General features: G+C 42.8%; 1 protein-coding gene across 5 annotated transcripts in view; it reads left to right on the plus strand.

Annotated features, from left to right (window-relative positions):
* The first annotated feature begins 5,863 nt into the window (after positions 1-5,863).
* LOC149431300 (protein kinase C and casein kinase substrate in neurons protein 3-like) overlaps positions 5,864-12,729 on the plus strand; it is a 65,493-nt gene continuing 58,627 nt past the window's right edge. For 4 of the 5 annotated variants that reach the window (XM_089665688.1, XM_089665691.1, XM_089665690.1 and 1 more), the window contains exon 1: positions 5,864-6,023. The gene's annotated coding sequence lies outside the window, so the exon portion shown is untranslated. Of the gene's footprint in view, positions 6,115-12,729 lie in introns of all 5 variants that reach the window. The other variant, XM_089665689.1, reaches the window with a different exon arrangement.

Below are 12,729 nucleotides of genomic sequence, written 5' to 3' on the forward strand. Positions count from 1 at the left end.
TCTCCCCAATGGGAAAGAGCTGGCAAATAAAAACTGACAGGTCATAACCCTCCCATACTCTATCCAAATTGGGGGGGGGGGGATGTTTACAAGTTGTTAACATTTTAAAAATTGATTTTGTGTGTGTTTGTTTTTTTTAACAAACATGTCATACTTACACTGAAGGAAATAAGTATTTGATCCCATGCTGGTTTTGAATGTTTGCCCCTCACAAAGAAATGATCAGTCTAAAAATCAAATGGTAGGTGTATTGTAACACTGAGAGACAGAATAACAACAAAAAATTCAGCAGAAATGCATGTCTAACAAATGATGCACTGATTTGCATGTTCATGAGGGAAATAAGTATTTGATCCCCTATCATTCAGCAGGATTTCTGGCTACCAGGTGTCTTTCATACAGGTAACAAGGTGAGATTAGAAGCAGTCTCTTAAAGGGAGTGCTGCTAATCTCATTTTGTTACCTGTATAAAAGACACCTGTCCACAGAAGCAATTAAACAATCCGATTCCAAGCTCTCCACCATGGAGAAGACCAAAGAGCTTTCCAAGGATGTCAGGGACGAGACTGTAGACCTACACAAGGCTGGACTGAGCTACAAAACTATCGCCAAGCAGCTTGGTGAGAAGGTGACAACAGTTAGTGCAATCATTTTGCAAATGGAATATATATATATGTATATATAGTGTAAAGCACTGTGTAAATTGACAGCACTATATAAGTACCTGTAATAAATAAATAGGTGCCTCTTATCTGCATACACAGTTTTTTGGTAAAGATGAATTAACCCTTTAAGAATATCTATTATTATTATTATACAGTATTTATATAGTGCTAAAGGGTTTGCTCAGCGCTGCACAGTAGCGAGGGGGACAGAACATGAGACCATACAGTAACAATACAATACACGAGGGGTTCGAGGGCCCTGCTCTTTCCAGTTTACAATCTAGGAGAATGAGAATATTATTAATTTTAAGAATAGAGGAAGACCTTTTCTCATCAAGCTGTAGGCTGGAGTAATTGTATCTGTGTAATATATTATGTAAAGGATGTGAAAAAGAATGCAACTATTTTGCTGATCTTTCTTTTTTCTTTTTTTTTTTTTTTTTTTATTAGACGAGGGAAATAAAGATCTGTTTCAAGCTATCATAGAGCTTATGTATCACTGAGAATTTTAATCCAGTGGGAGCAGAGCTGACCTTTTTTTAAACGTTGCCATTTAGTCCTCCAGTCTACACCTGTAGGTTTATAATAGGAAGCATTTTAGAGGAAGATCAGTTACCAGACCGCGGCCTCTCAACACGGACTGAAGTTGCCCTTGCCCATTGCACAAGCTGCTTCTTGTGTTACTGGCATGATTGAGAGCTTAAAGCTAAAGTTTAAATTGCATATATTCCCCCCCCCCCCCCCCCCCCCCCAAAATGCTAATGACTTTTTTTTAATAAAACCTTTTTTCGTGGCATACTTTATAGACCTAGTAACATAATCGCTAGATCTCATTGCTTCTCTATGCAGTGTAGGGGCCAGCATGGTGGTGGGAGGGGCCAGCTGGAGGGCTGGTGGGAGGGGTCAGCACAGTAAGTACATAGCTTCTTGACAATGGCACAATGTCTCAGTACTCAAACGGACTCAGGCTTTGATGCAAGCAGTTGGCTGGTTGTTGGGAGAGGTTATACAAATATATCCAAGTGCCTTGATTGGGAATGTTGGTCTTCAGAAGCTCCCAGTGTGCGGTGATATCTAAGTAAGCAATTTCAGCACAGGAGAGGAGCCTGTACAAACTGTAAGGTGGAAGGTAAAGCAGGGATTAAAAAAAGTGTGGATGCTGCATTTGTCCCCCATTGGGTCTGCAGTAAGAACGGAGCGATCAAACACCTCTGATCGCTCAATTCTCCCCTCCTCTCTGAGTAGAGAGCTTTAACTGTCAGTCTCCAGCTCACTGCTCTGCCACTCCTGTGCTAACTGAAGCGCTATGCTAATGAGGAGGTGGGAACGGCTATCAGCGGATTGCTGAGAAGCTGAACCAGGTGCCGGTTCTGGGTGGATCCCAACCATATGGTCGGGATGTTTTCATAGCCTGGACCTGCTGAGTGACATCAGCTGACTGCAGCGAGTGAAAACGGGTCACAGGAGGGACCTTTTAGGCTTTAGTTTATTACTTGGGACAGCCAACATTTTAAAGGGATCCTAAACAGAATGATACATACTAGACTAAAAATATTTTAAAGTGTTCATTTAAAAAAAAAAAATAATTGTTTGCAAACATGTCATACTTACCTGCTCTGTGCAGTGGTTTAGCACAGCAGCCTCAATCCTCTCCCTCTGGGATCCCTGCCTGTGCTCTTGAATCCTCCTTTTAGTTATACTTTAAGAATTTGGTGTCACTCCTCTCTCTCCTGCTATCAGCATGCTCCTTGCACTGCAACAAAACTTACTGGCTTCACAACAGAACTTGTGTTGCTTCTCGCTCTTCAAGTCTGAGCTTTGCTGTACAGGGACTGCAAAAGGTTAATAAAAAGTAAAATGTAAATGCTTAAAGCAAAGCTTCACCCAAAAAGCGACATTCTGGTCTCACATGCATGTGCAGGTGACAGATTCTCTTTGCAAAGACATCTTAGGGTCTATTCGATCTCCAGTGTCTCCTTTGCCCTCCACTGCAAACGTTTTCAGCACAGATCTGCTATAATAGCTGCATCCTAGGCTACACTAGCTGAAGAATGACAGCTGTGACCCTGGAAGTGTCATAACACACATCACTTCCAAGGTCATTTGTCGCAAGAGAGATGGGGTAACGGATGTTCTCTGAGTTCCTCTTGCTGGGGATTTAGTTTTCTGCTGTCCCAGGATCCCCAGTCAGGGAACCAATGCTGATACTAGTGGGGGGGGCACCCTTTTGAGAGCTCTGTAAAAGTAATTGGGTGGCTCTAGAGCCACCCAATTACTTTTATCTGAAAGCCCTTTTACTGGCTCTTGAAGGTCCACTTTAATCTTTTTATCCAAGAAGCACCCAGGTCTCAGTGAACACCTGCTAAAACCAGTCATTTGGAGGCCATTGGAATTACTGTACCTTACATAGTTAGTCTGGCTGAAAAAAGTCTAGTTCAACCAAAAAAAAAAGTTCTAATCCTATTCCTGCAATTGATCCAGAGGAAAGCAAAAAAAAAACCAGCAAAGCATGATCCAATTTGCTCCTTCAGTTGAAAAAATTCCTTCCTAATCCCCCGAGAGGCAATCAGATATTCCTTGGATCAAATTTACCTATAAATGTTAGTATCCAGTTATATTCTGTGTAATTTATCAAAGAATCCAGGTCTTTTTTAAAAGCAATCTACTGAGCTGTCCGGAACCAACTCTTGAACTCTTTTTACATTTTCACAGCTCTTACTGTGAAGAAACCTTTCCATATTTGGAGATTAAATCTCTTTTCCTCTAGATGTAAAGAGTGCCCACTTACATTTGTGGTAAGTGGAAAGATGTCCTAACTGTGGTGGTCAGAATGCCACCTGAAAAGAACTCTGGTGTCATGCCACTGGATTTGGTGGTGCTGGACCTGGAACTGTGTAGGCACCATCAGATGGGAGGTCAGTCATCCACAACTAATGGAACCCCTTTCCACCTCTGGAGGAGCACTGCCTGAGAACGGTTAACCCAAAGCTGTTTGAGAGTCGAAAGAGAAACCTCATTTAGTGCCAACACTTATTTTTATTCAGCCATGCGCTCTCCAAAGGGTTAAATGCCTCTGTACCTTTAGGACCCTTGCATACAGGACCACCCAGATGCACTATGTGCCTCTTCAATCTTCTGCCTTCCAGGACCTTGTCCCTGAACAGACGGCTCTAAACGCCGGTACCCCTTGGTACAACATTCAGCCCCCTCTAACTGCAACCTACCTACCTACCTATCAGCGTTTGAGAGGCTGCACATTGTGGACCGAGAGGGACGTGCTGAAACTGAATGACCCCATGTGCAAGGGGCCTTAGAGGTACGTTTTTATCATTGGCTATGACGAAGGCCCATAAAGGGCTGAAACATGTAAGTTGTTGGGACCAGTGATAAATTATTCGTCTTTGACAGGCCACAAATTGAAGACCAGGGGGGGACGTACTGCAGCTGAACAGCTCCATGTGCTAGGGGTGTTGGAGGTACCTTTTTATTAAATCATTACATTTTAAAGAATTTTTTTATTCATTTTTTTTTTTATTTACTTGGGTTTGGTTCCCAATGCCGCGACCCCAGTATCTTGTGACTTGCTTGTAACTTTTGTAATTTAACATTGCAGTCTATAGTGCTCAAGTTGCATAAAAGTAATTCTGGAGCCTTTTTCTTTTTTTTTTTTTTTTTTTCTGTTGCTGTGACTTGAGTCGCATTGATTAAAGTGATTGTAAAAGTTCAGATTTTTCTCTAATGACAAATGTCATATCTTTTCTTTGCAATGGTTTAGCACACAGCAGCCCCAATCCTTCTCTTTTATTATTATTATTATACAGGCTTCATATCGCGCCAACAGTTTGCTCAGAGGTTTACAATATAAAGGGAAACCATTCAGTTCAATACAAGAGGGTTAGGAGGGCTCTGCTCCTTGGAGCTTACAATCTAACTCTTCTTTCCCCACCAGCGCTTCAGGCTCCTTCCCCCTGCTGATTGCCCCCAGAGCAAGCTGGTTGCTCTGGGGGCACTAGTCTATGCTCACCTCCGATTCACCTCTGTGTGTCTCGGCCCCCCCACTCTCTCCTCACTGGCTGTGATTGATAGCAGCAGGAGCCAGTGGGCCAATGAGGAGGCAGAGACCTAGGATAGCTTCTGCACTCGTGTACAGCACTGGATCGAGATCAGGCTCAGGTGAGTGTAAGTGGGGCTGGTGGGGAGAGAGCTGCACACTGAAGGTTTTTTTTGTCTTCATGCATAGAATGAATGAAGGTAAAGAACCTACACCCTTTTAAAGCCACTTAAAGATGGCAGCCATCGAAATGAATGTGTTTTTTACTTGTCGTGTGACTGTTGCAAGCTGCATATTAAGTGTCAGCAGTGTTACCCATAGGGGTCACTCAGCCTGTCGTGTTTAATACAGATATATGCACCAACATGACGGAGAAAGGGGATCTGGAAAATGCATCTCAGAGGGGCAGTTGGAAGTTAGCTGCATACGTTCTTGGGGCTGGTACAGGAACCAGGGGGTATCTGCAGAAACACTTCTATGCAGGGCATATCAAGCTGCAAGGCACAAGTGGAGAATAGATCCATGCCATAAATGACCCCCCCCCATGTGTCCCCTGCAATTAATTGTGATCTGAGGCCAAACAAGTGCAGGGGATGCTTTGGGGACATCATTATGTTGACCAAAGCACCCCCCTTTATCACCTCTCTTCCGCAGTATTCCACTAGCTCTTTTACTTGATGTACTCTACCCAAACTTCCAGTGGGCCCCAAGCATCTAAATTCCCACCGCCAGCTAAATTAATTTCACACTTGTCATTTTTCTTTATGATCGATTTTTACAGTCCTATTTAGAATGTTCTGAGATTATTTATGTGTAACTTTGCTTTATTTTAGTCATTTTGTTCCTTTTTTAACTCCTCTGACTTTATGAATAAGCCCTCTGATTTATGATGGATTCTTCAGATGTCTCTCCAAAAAGGCGTGACACTTTCCGAAGGGTCGATGCAATTTAATATACTGATTGCAAGTCACCCTCCGGGTCTCCGGCCCTGGCCCACTCCCTCATGACAGGCCGATTTATGAGTCATCAGGGATTGCTGGCTGGTGGCACTTGTTTGGGAAAGAGGGAGGAGTGCTGTAGGTGACTGACATCACTGGGCCGAGGGTGGCAAAGGCGTCAGGCTGGACACTGCTATATTGGGGTCTCCATATTTAGTCGAGCGTCATGTGAAAGTGAGTGTGCGTGCTTAGTGTGCAGCTGCCACTGACTGCTCATCTTCTTTCTGCAGATTTGGAAGAGCACAGGTCTGTGCAGGTCTGCCTCTCTCCCCCTCCTCCTTTTCCTGAGGATCGTCTTCTGGCTGGAAGGTATGTGACTTGAATACAGTCTGCTGTTATGTAGGAAGCTCTGCACTTAGCTGGGGTGTCCTATGCAGTCGGAACCTGGGTGCCCTTTTCGGTGAGTTCTGTTCATCTAGGGGGTATGGGTTTAAGGTGCAAAGGAAATTGTCAATTTATGTACCAATGCCCAGACATGCATTTTGTGCAGTCTGAACTGTTCTGGGGTAGCTTTGCAACACGTGAAATCAAAGGAAACGCAACGAGTGTTACCGGTCAGGTCGTTGGTCCGAAGGATTGGTCAACGGCTGGCTGTTCTTGATGGCGATTATGCAAACATAAGCAGGAATCGCAAATCTACATCTCGGGGATCATTTCCGACATACACTATCCCTTGGATGTCGCATGAAGAACCAATTGCTCTGGGACCTGGTCATTCCTTGCAGAGCATTTAGAAGCTGTTCTGTATTGAGATATAAATGTCTCGAGGATTGCAATAATGTGCAGAAACCAGTTAGATTTTATTGTATTGGTAAAAGGAGACGATTGCTGATTGGCCGCTTTCAGGTATGCACCTTTCACATTGAGCATCATCCTGTTAATCAGGGTTATTACTTGAGGGTTTTATAATACATTCAAACTGGAAATATGTGAATCATTTAACAGTTTTTGCAATGTAATGGTAATAAAAGGGAACAAAGTACAATATATTCAAGTTTTGTATAACGTTGTTATAATATTTGTATTGAAGTGATACTTTAGCGAAAGTAATTTTTGATGTGACTTTTATATTTGATATTTTTTCTTGTGCGATATTCTATATTTGATTGTTTTTTCATAATTGTATAGTTCTTTCTCCAGTCGTCATTATCATATTATGAGATTTGCATGGCTACCTAATGCAAACCTCTCATGGCGTTCAAATGAAGGTGACAGCAAATATAAAAGAGAAGGTACCCTACAGTTCTGTGACCTATCGCCTTGGACTTTGCCCCATTGTGCCTCAGTATCCCCATCGCATTAAGGATAAGAAATAAAAAACTTGGAGCTTCTGTATATGGGGCAACGTCTTGACCCTTCTATACTTCCCACAATGCAACTCTGTGCTTGTGTAGTCTGTCTCAGGCCTAAGCACTGACCCATGGGTGGGAGGGGGTGCCTAGAGAAGAAAAGATACCATGTATGTATAGTATACAGCTACACAAGTTTCTGGGGATTTATTTATACAAGATGTGGGTTGGTTGGGTATTGGGGCCCAGTCCCTTGGTCATGCAGACCTGGATGATGCTTACTGCTAGGGCAGATAAAATGCAGAAGGGGTTCTTCATAATGTCCTAACCATGCTTCTGGTTTATAAGGGGTTCCAAGCAGCAAGCACCTCTACTAATCCCTGCTTGACCAGCACTGGATATATGAATGCCTCTTCCATTTCCTTTTGGACTGGAAGTGAAAGTTAGACTCTGTGGTCTTTCTCAACCAGTGTTCCATGAAACCCTGGGACGCCTCCAAAGATTGCTTGAGCAGCGGTGGATAGATTTCCCATCTGATGGTGCCTACACATTTCCAGTCCAAATATCACTCCAACATGAGGCATTACATTGGCCATGAGTGTCCACACTCCTTATTCCTTTATTGCCATGTCTAAAATGTACTGATCACGTTATTGTACTATGCTCTGTAGATTACGTTTTTAGCAGGGGTTCCCCAAGACCCATAACTTACAGAGAAAAGGAGGAGAAAGTCTGTTTTAGGGCAAGTTTGGAGTTGTGTGTCATCGTTTATCTATACACAGTGAATAATCTATACATTTGTTTTAAATTTATTACAGGTATAGCACTGTCAATTTACGCAGCTCTTTACATACATACATACATACATACATACATACATACATACACACACATGTTAGGGCCAATTTAGATCGGATCCAATTAACCTACGAGTTTGTCTTTGGAGTGTGGGAGGAAACCGGAGGAAACCCACAAAGGTACAGGGAGAACATGCAAGTGTGCAGGTAGTGGTATAGTTGGGATTTGAACCAACATCCCTAGTGCTACCATGGGGACGTGCTAACCACTTACCCACTGTGCTGCGTTGTGTATAATGTTGGTACTTGCATAAAGAAGATCTTCACTTTTCGTCACCCATCCCCTCTTTCCTGTATTGCTGGACTCTCATTGGAAAGCATTGGGAACCCTATGCGTTCCAACATTATACTACTGTGATTGTCTGATCAGGTGTCTCAGGTCCATGTCCTGCACTGCAATCTTGGTCCATTCAGTCATTTGGAGCCTGGCTACCTCTTCCATTTTCAGCCAGCCAAGTCTCCAATGACTTAGCCCAGGTCACTCTGAATGGGCTCCTACAGCCTCCTGGGTTATATAAAGAGGATATGCAGGAGTTGGGCATGTCATTCTCGCCTTGGGGAGAATGGTGGCGGGGTATGAGTTTCTATGAGTTCGGGGGGGGGAAGCCCTGTTTAGATTGAAAAAGGGGTGGCCAAGGTAGGACACTTTAAAATGTTCCCGCATGGGGCCCTTTGCTGACCAAGTCTGCCACTGTGCCTATAAATATGCAAATGTCAGTTTTTGCTTATTATATTTGAGGACTTCGGGGGGGGATTGGGGGGAGTGTCCAAGATTGCTGAAGGTGCTACATGGCTCTAGATGGGAGGCCTGCTGGTCATCCTTGGAAAGCGATGTGACAGGTGTGCATTAAGGACTGCTGGCATGAGCCAAGTTCATTTTATCCTCAATAGATGATTGAAGGACAGATATGCTCTAGCAAGCAAAAATAAAAAACAAATCTCCCACTGTGGTATCTTTTCACTGCACTACTTATAGCAAGATAGTCCAGAAACAGCCCACTACTTGCTAACATTAGCACGTATGCCTTTCAGATCTAGGGTCCTCTGTTTGAATCCCAACCGGGACACTACTTGCATGGAGTTTGCATGTTCTCTCTGTGCTTGCATGGGTTTCCTCTAGGTACTCCAGTTTCCTCCCACACTCCAAGGACATGGCATATTGGCTCCTGTCTAAATTGCCCTAGTATGTGTATGCATGTAAGATAGTGACCTTGGATTGTAAGCTCCTTGAGGGCAGGGACTGATGTGAATGTAGTAGGCCTCATGTACAAAGGGCGTTTTTGCAGCCACTTTTAGGGGCGTCAGGCAGTTTTGTTTGTTTTTTTGTACTGCTTCCAAAAGGCCCGTCATGTTATCTTATGTATCCATGTACACATAAACTTTTAGAAGCTTTTAGTAGCAGTAGCATTTACCAGCTGGAAAGAAAAACCCAGGGCCAGTGCATCTGGAAGCAGCAGCATTTTGGCAGAAAAAACACTTGACGTATGTAAACGCACCTGAACGCGTGATAATGCTAGGTGCCTGTCGTGCTTGAGCGGGAATTCATTTCGATGGCCAGAATGAATTATTTATATATTAAATTATTATTCTGGCCAATGACATTAACGCCCAAGTGCTTGATGATCGTAAACACTCCTAAATGCTTGTAAAAGAGTTACACTTTGACAAGCGTCAGGTGTTTTTTTTTTTCTGCCAAAACACTGCTGCTAAGAAGAGGAGTGTTTTTAAAATGTCCTGTGTGCTAAATTAATTGCTGGGGTGATTCATAGGGGTCCTGAACCAGTCTCGGGAAAGCTGGGCAGCACAGTGGCACTTCTGCCTGGCAGTACTCGGGTCGTTGGTTCGTATCCCAACCATGGCACCACCTGCCTGGAGTTTGCATGTTCTCCCTGTGCCTGTGTGGGTTTCCTCCCACACTCCAAAGACATGCTGGTAGGTGAATTGGCTCCTGTCTAAATTGTCCCTAGTATGTGTATGTATGAATGTGAGTTAGGGACCTTAGATTGTACACCCCTTGAGGGTTAGGGACTGATGTGAATGTACAATATATATGTAAAGTGCTGTGTAAATTGACAGCGCTATACAAGTACCAATAATAATATCAAGTGTTCTTGCATGGCAAGACCACTTACACTACATAGACAGTAATATACCGAATTGTCCGGATTATTCCCGATTGGTGTGCTATTACTTTGTGGAACGTTTCGCCGAATGGTTCACGAATATCGGCGTTTTTGTGGTGAAATTGGTCCCATAGGAATGAATGGCGGAATGTTCAAAACTAGAAACCATGTCCTGAAAAATCAGGACATGATTTCTAAACTGCCATCGCTCCCTCATTTTCAAGCCCACCCACACAAATCTTATATCAAAACGTTCAGCTATCCCTGCTGCCACTAAACATGTCCACGACTGGTGGAGGCAAGAACACTTCACACAATTTCCCCAGAAATTGTAGCTTTTCTAGTTATTATTATTATTATTACCTATTGGGGGGGGGGGGGGGGGGCTCTGCTGAAAACAGATGTTTACCTTCATGCATGTAGGCAAAAACCTTGAGCCTTTACAATAACCACTTTAAAGTGACACTTTTTTTCAATTTCAGAATCCAATGGCATCGCCTTATTTTCTTTTTTTTCTTTAGCAGTGTTGCCTTTTGATTCTGATATTTTGACTACTGACAGCCACTTTAAAGGGAATCATAGGTTGTTTGTGTGGGTACATATTAAATAATCGAGCTGATGTAAAACTACGTTTTAGTATGAATTGACATTTCTTATTTTTCATGTAGACAATTCAATTACAGCTTTGCAGGTTTTCAATTAATGGTTTTCAGAGAGTGTCAGCCAAACCCAGCAGGCTGAAGGACCAAAAAAACCCCCAAAAACCAGACAGCCTGTCCTACCAACATGAGTGATGTTTATACAGCGATCATCCCCGCTGTGGTATTGTATTCTGACAGGGAAACCCCCCCCCCACCAAAGACTGCAAGCGGAAATCGGGTGTTAGTTTTGTAGTATGTCCCTTCAACGAAAGCCCATTGTTGGACTGGCTTCTGTCGGACAGACTGCTGTGCACATTGACCGAAAGTCATCTGGCTCCTGCTCAACTGGACGATTTTTGGACCACTATTAGAAATTCTGTTTTTATTGCTGTATTGTATTGTGGAGACTTCACCTCTTGCCTACAAGGTCAGGCAGCCTGTTACACTTCACTAATACAGGGCCAGTCTTCATTTCTGTACATTTTTCTTGCACTTCTGTCCTATATATACTACCCCTGTCATACCCCTGTATCCCTCTGTCACAAAAACTGCCTGCTGTCGTACTATACTACGCATACTGCCCCTGTTATACCTATGCACTCCTTTCCTGTACATACTGCCCTCTGTCATACTCCTCTCCTGCACGCTCTGTCCACAGTCACACTTCTGCAATCCTTTCCTGCACATACTGCACTCTGGCATGCCCTACGTACTCCTCTGCTGCATATATTGTCCTCTAATATAAAGTTAGGTCCATATATATTTGGACACAGGCACAATTTTCATTCTTTTGGCTCTGTATGCCACCAGAATAAATGAAAACAAAACAATCCAAATGAATCTGAGGTGCAGACTTTCAGCTTTAATTCAAGGGGTTGAACATAAATATCAAGTACAAATTTTAGGAACTGCAGCCATTTTTATACACAGTCCCTCCATTTTCAGGGGCTCAAATGTAATTGAACTAGTTAATATAATCATAAAATGTTTAATATTTTGTTGAGAATTCTTTACTGGCAATGACGGCCTGAAGTCTGGAACCCATGGACATTACCAAAGACTGGGTTTCCTCCTTTCTGATGCTTTGCCAGGTTCTAACTGCAGCTGTCTTCAGTTGTTGTTTGTGGGTCTTTCTGCCTTTTTAGTTTTGCCTTCAACAAGTGAAATACATGCTCAATGGGGTTGAGATCAGGTGATTGACTCGGCCTTTGCAGGATGTTCCACTTCTTTTCCTTTAACCATTAGCCGCCCGGCCAATGGCCGTTTGGCAGCTTCAGATGTGCCTCTTCATTCCGAGTGCACGCCATTTGGCGTGCTCCCGCACATGCGCCGTTTGCGGTAATGCAGAGCGGCGCAGCAGCGGGATCTGTCACGGGCCGTGCACCTCGGACACGGCCGATGACAGATCCGAGTACCGATTCCCGTTGCTGGTTCCATGTGACCTGCTGTGACCAAATCACAGCTAAGCACAAAAAAAAAAAAAAAAAAAGCAAGCTGAATGAATCGATTTCATTCAGGTAAATGCTTGCTTATAGCAAAGTAACTCTTTGCTATAAGCAAATTGTGTAAAAAAAAAAAAAAAAAAAAAAAAAAAAAATACTGATCACTTCCCCAAAGTAGTACAGTGTTACTATGGTAACATTGTACTACTTTGGTCATAGTAAAATATGAAAAAAAATCTTAAAAAAGTAATAAAAAATTAAATATAATAAAAAAAAAAAAATTTTTTTTTTTTCATACTGTCACCAGTCAGTGTCCCTGTTAACCGCCATGCCAGTTATATGATGACGCTGTACTGCACTGGTGACAGTATGTAAAAAAAAAAGTAGTGAAAATAATTTTTTAAATTTTTTTCATTTTCCGAAAAATTATGACATAAAAATACAACTTCAAAAAACTCGCCATGCCTCTTATGAAGTACGTCGGACTGTCTACTCTGCAAAAAGGGGTCATTTGTGGGATATCTGTACTGTTCTGACATTCTTGGACCTCAAGAAATTAGATTGGCTGTCAGTACTTCAGGACTGATCAATATTCAGATCTATACCATAGTTTGTGAACTCTATAACTTTCCTACAAACTAAAAAATACATCCTAATTTGGGT

The sequence above is a fragment of the Staurois parvus genome, unplaced genomic scaffold (assembly GCF_062004578.1).
Source record: "Staurois parvus isolate SC_StPar_1 unplaced genomic scaffold, SC_StPar_1.0 ptg002297l, whole genome shotgun sequence".
In the NCBI taxonomy this organism is placed as follows: domain Eukaryota; kingdom Metazoa; phylum Chordata; class Amphibia; order Anura; family Ranidae; genus Staurois; species Staurois parvus.